Consider the following 12,622-nt stretch of genomic DNA (forward strand, 5'->3'; position numbering starts at 1 on the left):
GTGTAAAAGATATATTGGATATATTGGATAGAATGGTCTTGTGCTGCACTTTTGCCCAGGGCAAATGGATTAAATAATAAATATTATTCTCTATTTCTAAGGAAATTAACCCAAGGACGTACCATTTGTACTCAATTCAACACTTGCTACATACTAAGGAACAAATAAATAAATTAATTAATTAAACTAAAGAAGTACAATAATACATATACATTGTATCAATATTCTTATCCATCTCCAGTATAAACATGACTAAATTATTTTATACCACACACTTTCCTCTCACATGTATACATTTTAACACACCGTGTTCACAATCAGACAAACTCTGTCAACTGGTCCTCTAAATGCCTAACAAAATAGCAAGATCCATATTACAATCATAAGAATGTCACAATTAGAGATGAGCGAACTTTTCAAAAGTTCGGTTCGGCTAGTTCGCCGAATTTCACAAACAAGTTCGATTCGGACCGAACTAGTTCTGACCGAACCTGTCACTTCCGTGCGCCGAGCATGCTACTGTCCAGGGTGCTGATAGAGTTAATGGGCTGCACTAACTCTTTCAGCAACCTTGACAGTACATGCTCGGCGCGCGGAAAATACAATTTTAATGTAATAAAAAAATAAAAATAATACGTTCGTACTTACTTTCCTCCTGTCCGGCCTCCAGCGATGACGTTTCATCCCTTTCGCCGCTGCAGCCAATCACAGGCTGCAGCGGCGACATGGATGAAACGTCATCGCTGGAGGCTGGACAGGAGGAAAGTAAGTATGAACGTATTACTATTTTTTTTTGGCATGTGTGTATGTTGGCATGTATGTATGTATGTATGTATGTATGTATGTTGGCATGTATGTATGTTGTCATGTATGTATGTATATATGTGCATGTATGTTTGCATGTATGTTGGCATGTATGTATATATGTGCATGTTTGTATGTATATTTTCATGTATATATTTGCATGTATGTTTGCATGTGTGTATGTTTGCATGTATGTATGTTGTCATGTATGTATGTATGTATATATGTGCATGTATGTTTGCATGTATGTTGGCATGTATGTATATATGTGCATGTTTGTATGTATATTTGCATGTATATATTTGCATGTATGTTTGCATGTATGTATGTTTGCATGTATGTATGTTGTCATGTATGTATGTATGTATATATGTGCATGTATGTTTGCATGTATGTTGGCATGTATGTATATATGTTCATGTTTGTATGTATATTTGCATGTATATATTTGCATGTATGTTTGCATGTGTGTATGTTTGCATGTATGTATGTTTGCATGTATGTATGTTGTCATGTATGTGTATATTTGCATGTATATATTTGTATGTATGTATGTATGTATGTTTGCATGTATGTATGTTTGTTTGCATGAATGTATGTTTGCATGTATGTATGTATGTAGTCATGTATGTATGTATATATGTGCATGCATGTATGTTTGCATGTATGTTGGCATGTATGTATACATGTGTATGTATATTTGCATGTATATATTTGCATGTATGTATGTTTGCATGAATGTATGTTTGTATGTATGTTTGCATGTATGTATGTTTGCATGTATGTATGTATGTATGTATGTATGTTGTCATGTATGTATGTATGTATGTATGTATGTTGTCATGTATGTATGTATATATGTGCATGTATGTTGGCATGTATGTATATATGTGCATGTTTGTATGTATAATTGCATGTATGTGTGTATGTTTGCATGTATGTATGTTTGCATGTATGTTGCATGTATGTTTGCATGTATGTATGTTATCATGTATGTATGTATATATGTGCATGTATGTTTGTTTGCATGTTTTTATTTTTGCATGTATGTTTGCATGTATGTTTATATATATGTGCATGTATGTAATTATGTTTGCATGTATATTTGTGCATGCTTGTATGTATGTATCTTTGCATGTTTGTTTGTATGTATGTTTTCATGTGTGTGTGTATGCATGTATGTATGATAGTTTGCATGTATGTATGTATATATGTGTGTATGTTTGCATGTATATATGTGCATGCTTGTTTGTATATATGTATGTTTGCATGTATGTTTGTTTGTATATATGTCTGTATGGCCATGTATGATACTGTCTGCTGGCACCCTGTATCTAAGTCAACTTCGCGGCAGGCTTCTATACATGGTATAACAGTCAGTATCACACATTAAACTGAATCTAAGCCTACGACATGTTTTATTTCATTTTTTTTTTTTTTACAGGTTTGGTGTTTGGACTACGTCGGTTACGAGGACTACTTCGATGACTGGTTTTTTTTCTACAATAAAATGGTTAATGAGGGTTGTGTTGGGGGTGCTTTATTTCAATAAAATATTTTATCTATATCTTTGTCTTTTCAAATTTTATTACTACCACTTTAGTAATGGCCGCTGTCAACATCCATTACAAAGGCGAGGCTTAGTGTTAGCCGGTGCAGAGGCTAACACTAACCACCATTATTACCCCGGTACCCACCACCACCAGGGGTGCCGGGAAGAGCCAGGTACGATCCAGTACCCGACCATCTGTTGTGATGGTCGGGCTGTGGGGCGGCCGCAGGCTGGTATTATGAGGCTGGGAAGGGCCAAAAACAGTGGACCTTCCCACCCTTGTAATGCTAGGCTGCTGCTGCTGTGTTGTATCTGGCTGGTTATAAAAGTGGGGGGGACCCCACGTAATTTTTTTAAATAATTATTATTTTTTATTTTTTTAAAAAGACATGGTGTTCCACCCAATTTATCATAACCAGCCACAAACAACACAGTGTTATTAGCCTGGGAATGCCAGACTGCTGCGGCCTTGTTTATGGCTGATTATTAAAAATGTGGGGGACCCGTCTATTGTTAAATTTGTTAAATTAAAAAAAAAAACGACGTGGTGTCCCCATTTTTATAACCAGCCCGATACAACACAGCAGCAGCCTAGCATTACAAGGGTGGGTAGGTCCACTGTTTTTGGCCCTTCCCAGCTCTTCCCGGCACCCCTGGTGGTGGTGGGTACCGGGGTAATAATGGGTGGTTGGTGCTAGCCTCTGCACCGGCTAACACTAAGTACCGCCTTAATAATGGACGCTGTCAATCAGCCAACTGCCATTATCTAGGCACTAATAAAGTTTAAAAAAAAACACAAAGACAATTCTTTTTTATTGAAATAAGAAATCCCCAACAAAACCCTCGTTAACCATTTTATTAAAATTTGAAAAAACGTAGATCTACGCAGTAGTCCAACGAATCGAAGACGTAGTCCAATTGGTACATCAAAATCTGCAACAACATAAAAAAACAGTTATCAATGTGAACAATAACAATACTTCTACTCACCTACACACATATATACACGCACACACAAACAAACAACCATACACAAACACACACATATACACAAACACACACATATACACAAATACACACATATATACACACACACATAAACACACACCCATATACACACATATACACAAACACACACATATACAAAAACACACACACACAAACATCTACACACAAACATATACACAAATACACCCATATATACACCCACATATACACAAACACACTCATATATATACAAACACACATAAACACACATATACACAAACACACATATAAAAACAAAAACAGACAAAGACACATACCCAAACACACACACTCTTTCTTTTAAATGCTGCTGGGGAACCCGCTCGATCCACTATATAAGGCTGTGCTATAGTGCAGCATTTAAAAGAAACAGGATCCTGACCTGTCCATAGAGTTTAAGGCAGCACAGAGTATTTCAGGAGATGAGCGTGCAGATTCAGTGCTGCTGTGAACTCTGCTCTTACCATTACGTAGCTCTCAGTCTGTTACCTCTCCTCCACTCCTGTCCTCAAGAACACCTTCACATGATTGGCAAGTCACCACGTAATGGTAAGAGCAGATTTCACAGGTGCACAGAGTATTTCAGGAGATGAGCGTGCGGATCTTGTGCGGGGTGGTGACTTGCCAATCATGTGAAGGTGTTATTGAGGACAGGAGTGGAGGAGAGGTAACAGACTGAGCTACGTAATGGTAAGAGCAGAGTTCACAGCAGCACAGAATCTGCACGCTCCTCTCCTGAAATATCCTGTGCTGCTGTGAACTCTGCTCTTACCATTACGTAGCTCTCAGTCTGTTACCTCTCCTCCACTCCTGTCCTCAAGAACACCTTCACATGATTGGCAAGTCACCACCGCGCACAAGATCCGCACGCTCATCTCCTGAAATACTCTGTGCTGCTGTGAACTCTGCTCTTACCGTTACGTGGTGACTTGCCAATCATGAAGGTGTTATTGAGGACAGTAGTGGAGGAGAGGTAACAGACTGAGAGCTACGTAATGGTAAGAGCAGAGTTCACAGCAGCACTGAATCTGCACGCTCATCTCCTGAAATACTCTGTGCTGCCTTAAACTCTGTGGACAGGTCAGGATCCTGTTTCTTTTAAATGCTGCACTGTAGCGCAGCCTTATATAGTGGATCGAGTGGGTTCCCTAGCAGCATTTAAAAGAAACAGGATCCTGACCTGTCCACAGAGTTTAAGGCAGCACAGAGTATTTCAGGAGATGAGCATGGCCGGCCACAGGCAGCCGGTCGTTTTTCAGAGCCGTGCTCCCATTATGCACACGACCGTAAAAACACCCGTTATTGCGGGTCGTAATTACGACCCGCAATAACGGGCTCATAGACTTCTGTTACCCACGGGTACCTTCCCGTTTTCTCACGGGAAGGTGCCCGTGCCGTTAAAAAAATAGAACATGTTCTATTTTTCTATTTTACGGGCTGTGCTGCTATAATTAGGGTATGTTCACACGACAGCATCCGTAACGGCTGAAATTACGGGGATGTTTCCGCCTGAAAACATCCCCGTAATTTCAGCTGTAACGGCACGTGCAGGCGCTTGAACGCCGCGTCCATTACGGACGTAATTGGCACTGCTATTCATTGGAGTAAATGAATAACGGGTCCAATTACGGCCAAAGAAGTGACCGGTCACTTCTTTGACGCGGGCGTCTATTTACGCGCCGTCATTTGACAGCGGCGCGTAAATATACGCCTCGTGTGAACAGACAAACGTCTGCCCATTGCTTTCAATGGGCAGATGTTTGTCAACGCTATTGAGGCGCTATTTTCGGGCGTAATTCGGGGCAAAAACGCCCGAATTACGTCCGTAATTAGTGCGTGTGAACACACCCTTATAATGACAGCACGGCTCGCAAAAGCGGCCGGCTGCCCGTGGCCGGCCGTGCTTGTAATTACGAGTCGTAATTACGAGCACGGCCCGTAAAATAAAAAAATAGAACATGTTCTATCTTTTTAACGGCACGGGCACCTTCCCGTGAGAAAACGGGAAGGTACCCGTGGCTAACAGAAGTCTATGGGCCCGCTATTTCGGGTCGTAATTACGACCCGTAATAACGGGTGTTTTTACGGTCGTGTGCATGAGGCCCCGTAATGACGGGTGACTACATGTGTGCACCCGTCATTACGGCAGCGTTGCTAGGCGACGTCAGTAAATAGTCACTCTCCAGGGTGCTGAAAGAGTTAACTGATCGGCAGTAACTGTTTCAGCACCCTGGACAGTGACTACCGATCACAATATAGAGTACCTGTAAAAAAAAAAAAAAGACGTTCATACTTACCGGGAACTCCCTGCTTCCTCCAGTCCGGTCTCCTGGCCGTTGCCTTGGTGACGCGTCCCTCGCGACATCCGGCCCGACATTCCTTGATGACAATGCAGCCCATGTGAGCGCTGCAGCCAATCACGGGCTGCAGAGGCCTCTGCAGCCAATCACAGGCTGCAGAGGCCTCTGCAGCCAATCACAGGCTGCCGCGTCAGAAAAGAAGGTTGGACTGGAGGAAGAAGAGGGACTCGTCACCAAGACAACGACCGGGTACGTATGAAATGCTTTTTATTTTATTTTTAATCAGCAGCCTCTTTTCTCTATCAGTGATTGATAGAGATAAGTGGCTGCCGGTTTGTATAATATTTTTGACCGGGTTCGGTCAAAACGGGTTCGGCCGAACTCGGTGAAGTTCGGATTCGCTGCAAACCGAACTTTTCCGGAAGTTCGGACCGAAACCGGGTTCGGTTGTCCCGGTTCACTCATCTCTAGTCACAATATAAGTTATATTTAGAAATAACCGGAAAGAGGAAGCAGAGCCAGAAGCAAGTAAGGAAGGCCAGCAGGAAGGTTAACAATAATTTTGCAGTTTTTAATTTGTTTGTTTTTTTGTACTGAATGGTTGCTTTTTAACCAGTAAGCAGCAGCTCCAATGTGCGTCTAGCTGTGGTGTATTTACGTTGCTCAGCGGTCTCATGCTGCAATCTAGCACATCTTGATGTCACGCTCACAACGTCATAAGCGTTAACTCTAATGTTTAAAACTCTATAGAACTAATGACGAAGCTCTTTATAATGTTTATATATATTTATTTTTTCTTTTACTTAATAATTTTTATTATTGCTAAATGTCCAAAGCGCTGAAGAGCGATCCCAGTGACACCAACTGCTGTGTCTGGATAGGGCAGAGGGAGCGGCTCAGCTTCAGTGTGTGGTAAGCACTTGTGAGCTTGATGCCCCCCTGCTGTAGAGAAGACTGCAAAGGTAAGTGTAAAATGAATAAATGGGTTACATATAGAACTAGAATAATATTTACACACAGGGGTGTAACTACATTGTGCTGGGCCCCATGCCACACTTTTGAATAGCCTCATCCACCTTAAGCATGGACCCCAGAACAGACATAAAAATGTAAACTGATGTACTCCCCACTACTCGCTCCTCTTGCCTTCATGGCCTGGTACACAAGGCCCACTGCCACATCCGGCCGGGCAGCATTAGTAAATTATATAAGACGCAGCATACACCATCCTAACGCCTCGTTAAATACGTTGATCCAATTTTAAGTGGGGCTCGCCCATTCCAGGTCGACCCACCCCGCCCCCCGGTGACCACAATTGTTATGCCACTGTTTTAACAACCTTTTTCTCCTTTGCTCTTATGCATCTATTTTTGATCATAGATGGGGTTTTAAGATTGTACCAAAACAAATCCTGTATCTTCTATTTTGTTTAAGTGAACCTGTTGGCCTGTTAATGTTGCCCTAGCTGCGGGCAGTATGATATAGTGACAGGTGATTAAACTAAACTATGTGTTACTCTAAAGTGCTGTGACATTTTAGAGAAATCATAGCTTTAGCACTGGCATGTGTCCATTGTTAGGGCAGCATGAGTGTGCTAAAAGGTTCCTATTAAAGGGGTTTCCAGTCCTTAAAAATTGATGGCCTATCCTCAAGTTAGGCCATCAATAGCTTTAGGGTCGGTCCGAGCGCTGCTTCCCATACATTTCTTCTTGCTCACTGTGAATCGTCGACACGGATATAGCGTTTATTCACAGTATTGCAGCCCTCTCCCAATGTGTGAAGGCTGCAATACTCTGAATTGCACTACATCTGTGTCGACGATTCTCAGAGAGCAAGTAGAAATGAAGGGGAAGCAGCGCTCGTACAAGCGCTGCACTCCCTTCAAAACAGCTGATCGGCGGGGGTCCCGGTATTTGGACCCCGACCCATCAGCTATTGATGGTCTATCCTTTCGGTACCATCGGCAAGATGGCGCCGGCTCAGCTTCCGGCTCAGACGCTGAGCCGGCGTCATCAGCAGTTTGGTTGTGTGTTGCCATTGTTTGACCTGCCCCAGTCCCGCCCCCTATAGCGCACTGCGCATGTCCGGGATCCCTGTACGCGTCGGGGACCAGGATGTGCGCTACAGCGCTGGGGGCTGGAAGTGGGGCATGCCTCACTTCCGGTTTCGGCAACAGGCATGCGCCGGAATCTCAGTGCACAGAGAAAACGAGCAAGTACACCTGGGTCTGATCCTAGTTAAAGCTTGACTGCATTTAGACACTATGCACTCCTTGAGGAAGCACACCGCGAAATGCGCGTTGGGGTCCTTTGCATGGTATCCTGACTTCCATGAGCACTAATATGGGTAAGGTTTTTTGAAGGGGAGGGGGGGGGGATACTATCCATCTGTGACCTACTGTCTCTTTCATATAAGTGTTTGAAATTTATTTGACTACTATGTCCATAACTAATTGATATTATATGATGATTCAGTGTTCACCGATTTTCCCACCACCCATCCTCCATACTCCTTTTTAGGATATATTACATATTCCCATAAATGATACAGGGAGTCCGCCTCCCATGTTTACTGGAACACTATAGAGTCTTCTTGTCCTTTTTGTACCTTTTTTAAACGGTTTGTCCAAATTTATGTGATCAATAAAGATTGTTATTTTTTATACATATATGGCTTCTATGCTCCGTCCTGTCTCTTTTGTTTAAATGTTTTTTAATTCACAGCCCAATTCAAATAAATTTTGTGAAAAAACTGTGGGGTCTAAATGGTCACAACACCCATAAAATAATTCCTTGAGGGGTTTAGTTTCCAAAATGGGATCACTTCTGGTGGGTTTCCATTGCTTTGATACCTCTGGGGCTCTGCAAATGCAACATGGCACCCGAAAACCGATCCAGCAAAATCTGGACTTCAAAGAACACATAGCGCTCCTTTCCTTCTGAGCCCTCCCATGGGCACAAACAGCAGTTTATAGCCACCAATGTGGTTTTGCCGAACTCAGGACAAATTGGGCAACAAAATGAGATAATTTATTCCTTGTGAAAACAAGAAATTTTGAGCCAAAACTACATCTTATTGGAAAACATTTCATTTTTTTTTAAATTCCCAGCCCAATTCAAATAAATTCTGTGAAAAAACTGTGGGGTCTAAATGGTCACAACACCCATAAATGTATTCCTTGAGGGGTCTAGTTTTCAAAATTGGGTCACTTCTGGTGGCTTTCCATTGCTTTGATACCTCTGGGGTTCTGCAAATGCGACATGGCACCCGAAAACCAATCCAGCAAAATCTGCACTCCAAAGAACACACAGCGCTCTTTCTCTTCTGAGGCCTACCATGGGCCCAAATGGCAGTTTATCACCACAAATGGGGTATTGCACTCAGGAGAAATTGGGCAACAAAATGGGGTATTGTAATGTCGGGGTAGGGAGACAGACAGGTGAGCCCTAATCTACCCGCCACTCAGTCCCCGCCTACTTGCAACGACCCGCCGTAGGTGACGGGGTACAACTAGGCGACGGTCCCTACACTCAATAGGTGCATGACAGACAAACAGACAAGGGTACAAAGAAGCCGGGGATTATACCTGGAGGCAAAACACAAGCAGGATCTTCCTCCGAAGGAGGGCTGGCCATGAAGCTATGCGGCAGTGCATCAGCCTTAATATTTTTAGACCCAGCCCTATAGGTGACCAAAAAGTTGAATCTGGTAAAAAATAACGCCCATCGAGCTTGTCTCGGGTTTAGCCTCCGGGCAGATTCTAGGAAAACCAGATTCTTGTGGTCGGTAAGGACCGTTACCTGGTGCCTAGCCCCCTCCAGGTAGTGGCGCCACACTTCAAATGCCAATTTAATGGCTAAGAGTTTGCGGTTGCCAATATCATAGTTACTCTCAGTGGGCGAAAACTTCCTGGAGAAGTAGGCACAGGGACGGAGATGGGTGAGGGACCTGGTACCCTGGGACAAGACAGCCCCCACTCCCACCTCGGACGCGTCAACCTCCATGATAAATGGCTCCATTTGGTTGGGCTGAACCAGCACAGGGGCCGAGATAAAGCACTTCTTAAGGACCTCAAAAGCCTGGACAGCCTCAGGAGGCCAGTGGAGGAGATCAGCACCTTTGCGAGTGAGATCCGTAAGAGGCTTAGCGATGACCGAGAAGTTAGCAATAAATCTCCTGTAATAATTAGCGAACCCCAGGAAGCACTGTAACGCCTTCAGGGAGGCAGGTTGGACCCATTCCGCCACAGCCTGAACCTTGGCGGGGTCCATGCGGAATTCATGAGTGAGGATTTGACCCAAAAATGGTATCTCCTGTACCCCAAACACACATTTTTCGGTCTTAGCAAACAGTTTGTTTTCCCGAAGGGCCTGGAGCACCTTCCTGACATGCTCAATGTGGGAGGACCAGTCCTTGGAAAACACAAATATGTCATCAAGGTACACTACAAGAAATACCCCCAGGTAGTCTCTTAAAATCTCATTTATGAAATTCTGGAAGACCGCGGGAGCATTACACAACCCAAAGGGCATGACGAGGTATTCGAAATGACCTTCGGGCGTGTTAAACGCAGTCTTCCACTCATCCCCCTCTTTGATGCGGATAAGGTTATAAGCCCCCCGTAGATCAAACTTAGAGAACCATTGGGCCCTCTGAACCTGATTGAAGAGATCAGGAATCAAAGGAAGGGGATACTGGTTCCTTACAGTGACCTTATTCAAGTTTCGGTAGTCAATGCATGGCCTAAGACCACCATCCTTCTTCCCTACGAAGAAGAAGCCAGCACCTACCGGAGAAGTAGAGGGGCGAATGTAACCCTTGGCCAGGCATTCCTGGATATACTCTCTCATGGCTTCACGTTCGGGACAAGAGAGATTAAATATCCTACCCTTAGGGAGCTTAGCTCCTGGTACCAAATTAATTGCGCAATCGTATTCTCTATGAGGAGAATGGGAAGTTGCCCACGGGAACACCGTGAGCAACAAGCGAGGTGAACGAGCCGAGTCAAACCAGGAGATGAGCGAGGTACAAAAACGCAGAGCAGAAGAGTGGTCAGTAAAGCCAAGGTTAATAACAAGCAGAGGGTCAGTAGTTTAAAAAGCTGCAGCAGGGCCAGGAAACCAGCAGAGAAGAATCACAAGCAAAGGAGGAACAGGAAAGGCAGGTATAAATAGACAGAGGGCGGGAGCTAGCTCCGTCTGGCCAGGTTGTGATAGGCTCTCCCACTCCTAAGCCTGCCATCCTGAGTGGTGGAAGATGGAGTCAGTCTCACAGACTTAGAAGCAGGTGCAGACTGATTACCTATGGGCGTTGACACAGAAGGTGTGTCTGGCAGATCCTTTACAGGTATTTTGTTTCCTGTAAAAATAAGAAATTTTGATGAAAAATTATATTTTATTGGAAAAAATTTCATTTTTTTTATTTCACAGCCCAAGTCAAATACGTGCTGTGTAAAAACTGTGGGGTCAAAATGGTAACATTAACTATAAATGAATTCCTTGAGGGGTGTAGTTTCCAAATTGGGCTCACTTTTGGGGGATTCCTACTGTTTTGGCACCTCAACACCTCTTCAAACCTGGCATGCTGCCTAAAATATATTCTAATAAAAAGAGGCCCCAAAATGCACTAGGTGCTTTTTTGCTCCTGGGGCTTGTGTTTTAGTCCACGAGCGCACTAGAGACACATGTGGGACATTTCTAAAAACTGTGGAATCTGGACAATACATATTTAGTAGTGTTTCTCTGGTAAAACCTTCTGTGTTACAGAAAAAAAATGGAATAAAATTGAAATTCAGCAAGAAAAATGAAATGTGCAAATTTCACCTCCACCCTGCTTTAATTCCTGTGAAACGCCTGAAGGGTTAAAAAACTTTCTAAATGCTGTTTTGAATACTTTGAGGGGTCTAGTTTTTAAAATGGGGTGTTTTATAGGGGTTTCTGATACATAGGCCCCTCAAAGTTAATTCAGAACTGAACAGGTTTTTGAAATTTTCTTAAAAATATGAGAAATTGCTGTTTATGTTCTAAGCCTTGTAACGTCCAAGAAAAATAAAAGAATGTTAAAAAAACGATGCCAATCTAAAGTAGACATATGGGAAATGTGAACTAGCAACTATTTTGGGTGGTATAACCATCTGTTTTACAAGCGAATGCATTTAAATTCAGAAAAATGTAATTTTTTTCTACATTTTCTCTAAATTTTGCAATTTTTCACAAATAAACACTGAATATATTGACCAAATTTTACCACTAACATAAAGCCCAATGTCTCACGAGAAAACAATCTCAGAATCGCTTGGATAGGTTTAAGCATTCCAAAGTTATTACCACATAAAGTGAATTATGTCAGATTTGAGAAATGGGCTCTGAGCCATAAGACACAAACTAGGCTCTGTCCTTAAGGGGTTAAACGGACATGAAAATGGTGAAGGATGTGTGCATGAGGCCTGAGGGTATGTTCACACGTAGAGTCAAAAACGTCTCAAAATACGAAGCTGCTTTCAAGGGAAAACAGCCCCTGATTTACAGAAGTTTTTTGAGCAACTCGCTTTTTTTGCGGCGTTTTTCGCGGCGTTTTCGCTGTGTTTTCGCAGCCTTTTTTACAGCTGTTTTTGGAGCCGTTTTCATTGGAATCTATGAGAAAACGGTTCCAAAAAGTCCCAAGATGTGTCCTGCACTTCTTTTGATGAGGCTGTAATTTTACGAGCCGTCTTTTGACAGCGACGCGTAAAATGACAGGTCGTCGGCACAGTACATCGTAAAGACCATTGAAAGTAATGGGCAGATGTTGGAGCCATTTTTTCAGACGTAATTCGAGGTGTAAAACGCCTCCATTACATCTGAAAATAGGTTGTGTGAACCCAGCCTAACAATGTGGTATCACTATACCTGGAGACACTGTAGCTGTCGCTGTATTTGTGGACTTTGTGGCTGTCGCTATT

This window comes from Rhinoderma darwinii, chromosome 4 (genome assembly GCF_050947455.1).
Source record: "Rhinoderma darwinii isolate aRhiDar2 chromosome 4, aRhiDar2.hap1, whole genome shotgun sequence".
NCBI classification, from domain to species: Eukaryota; Metazoa; Chordata; class Amphibia; order Anura; family Rhinodermatidae; genus Rhinoderma; species Rhinoderma darwinii.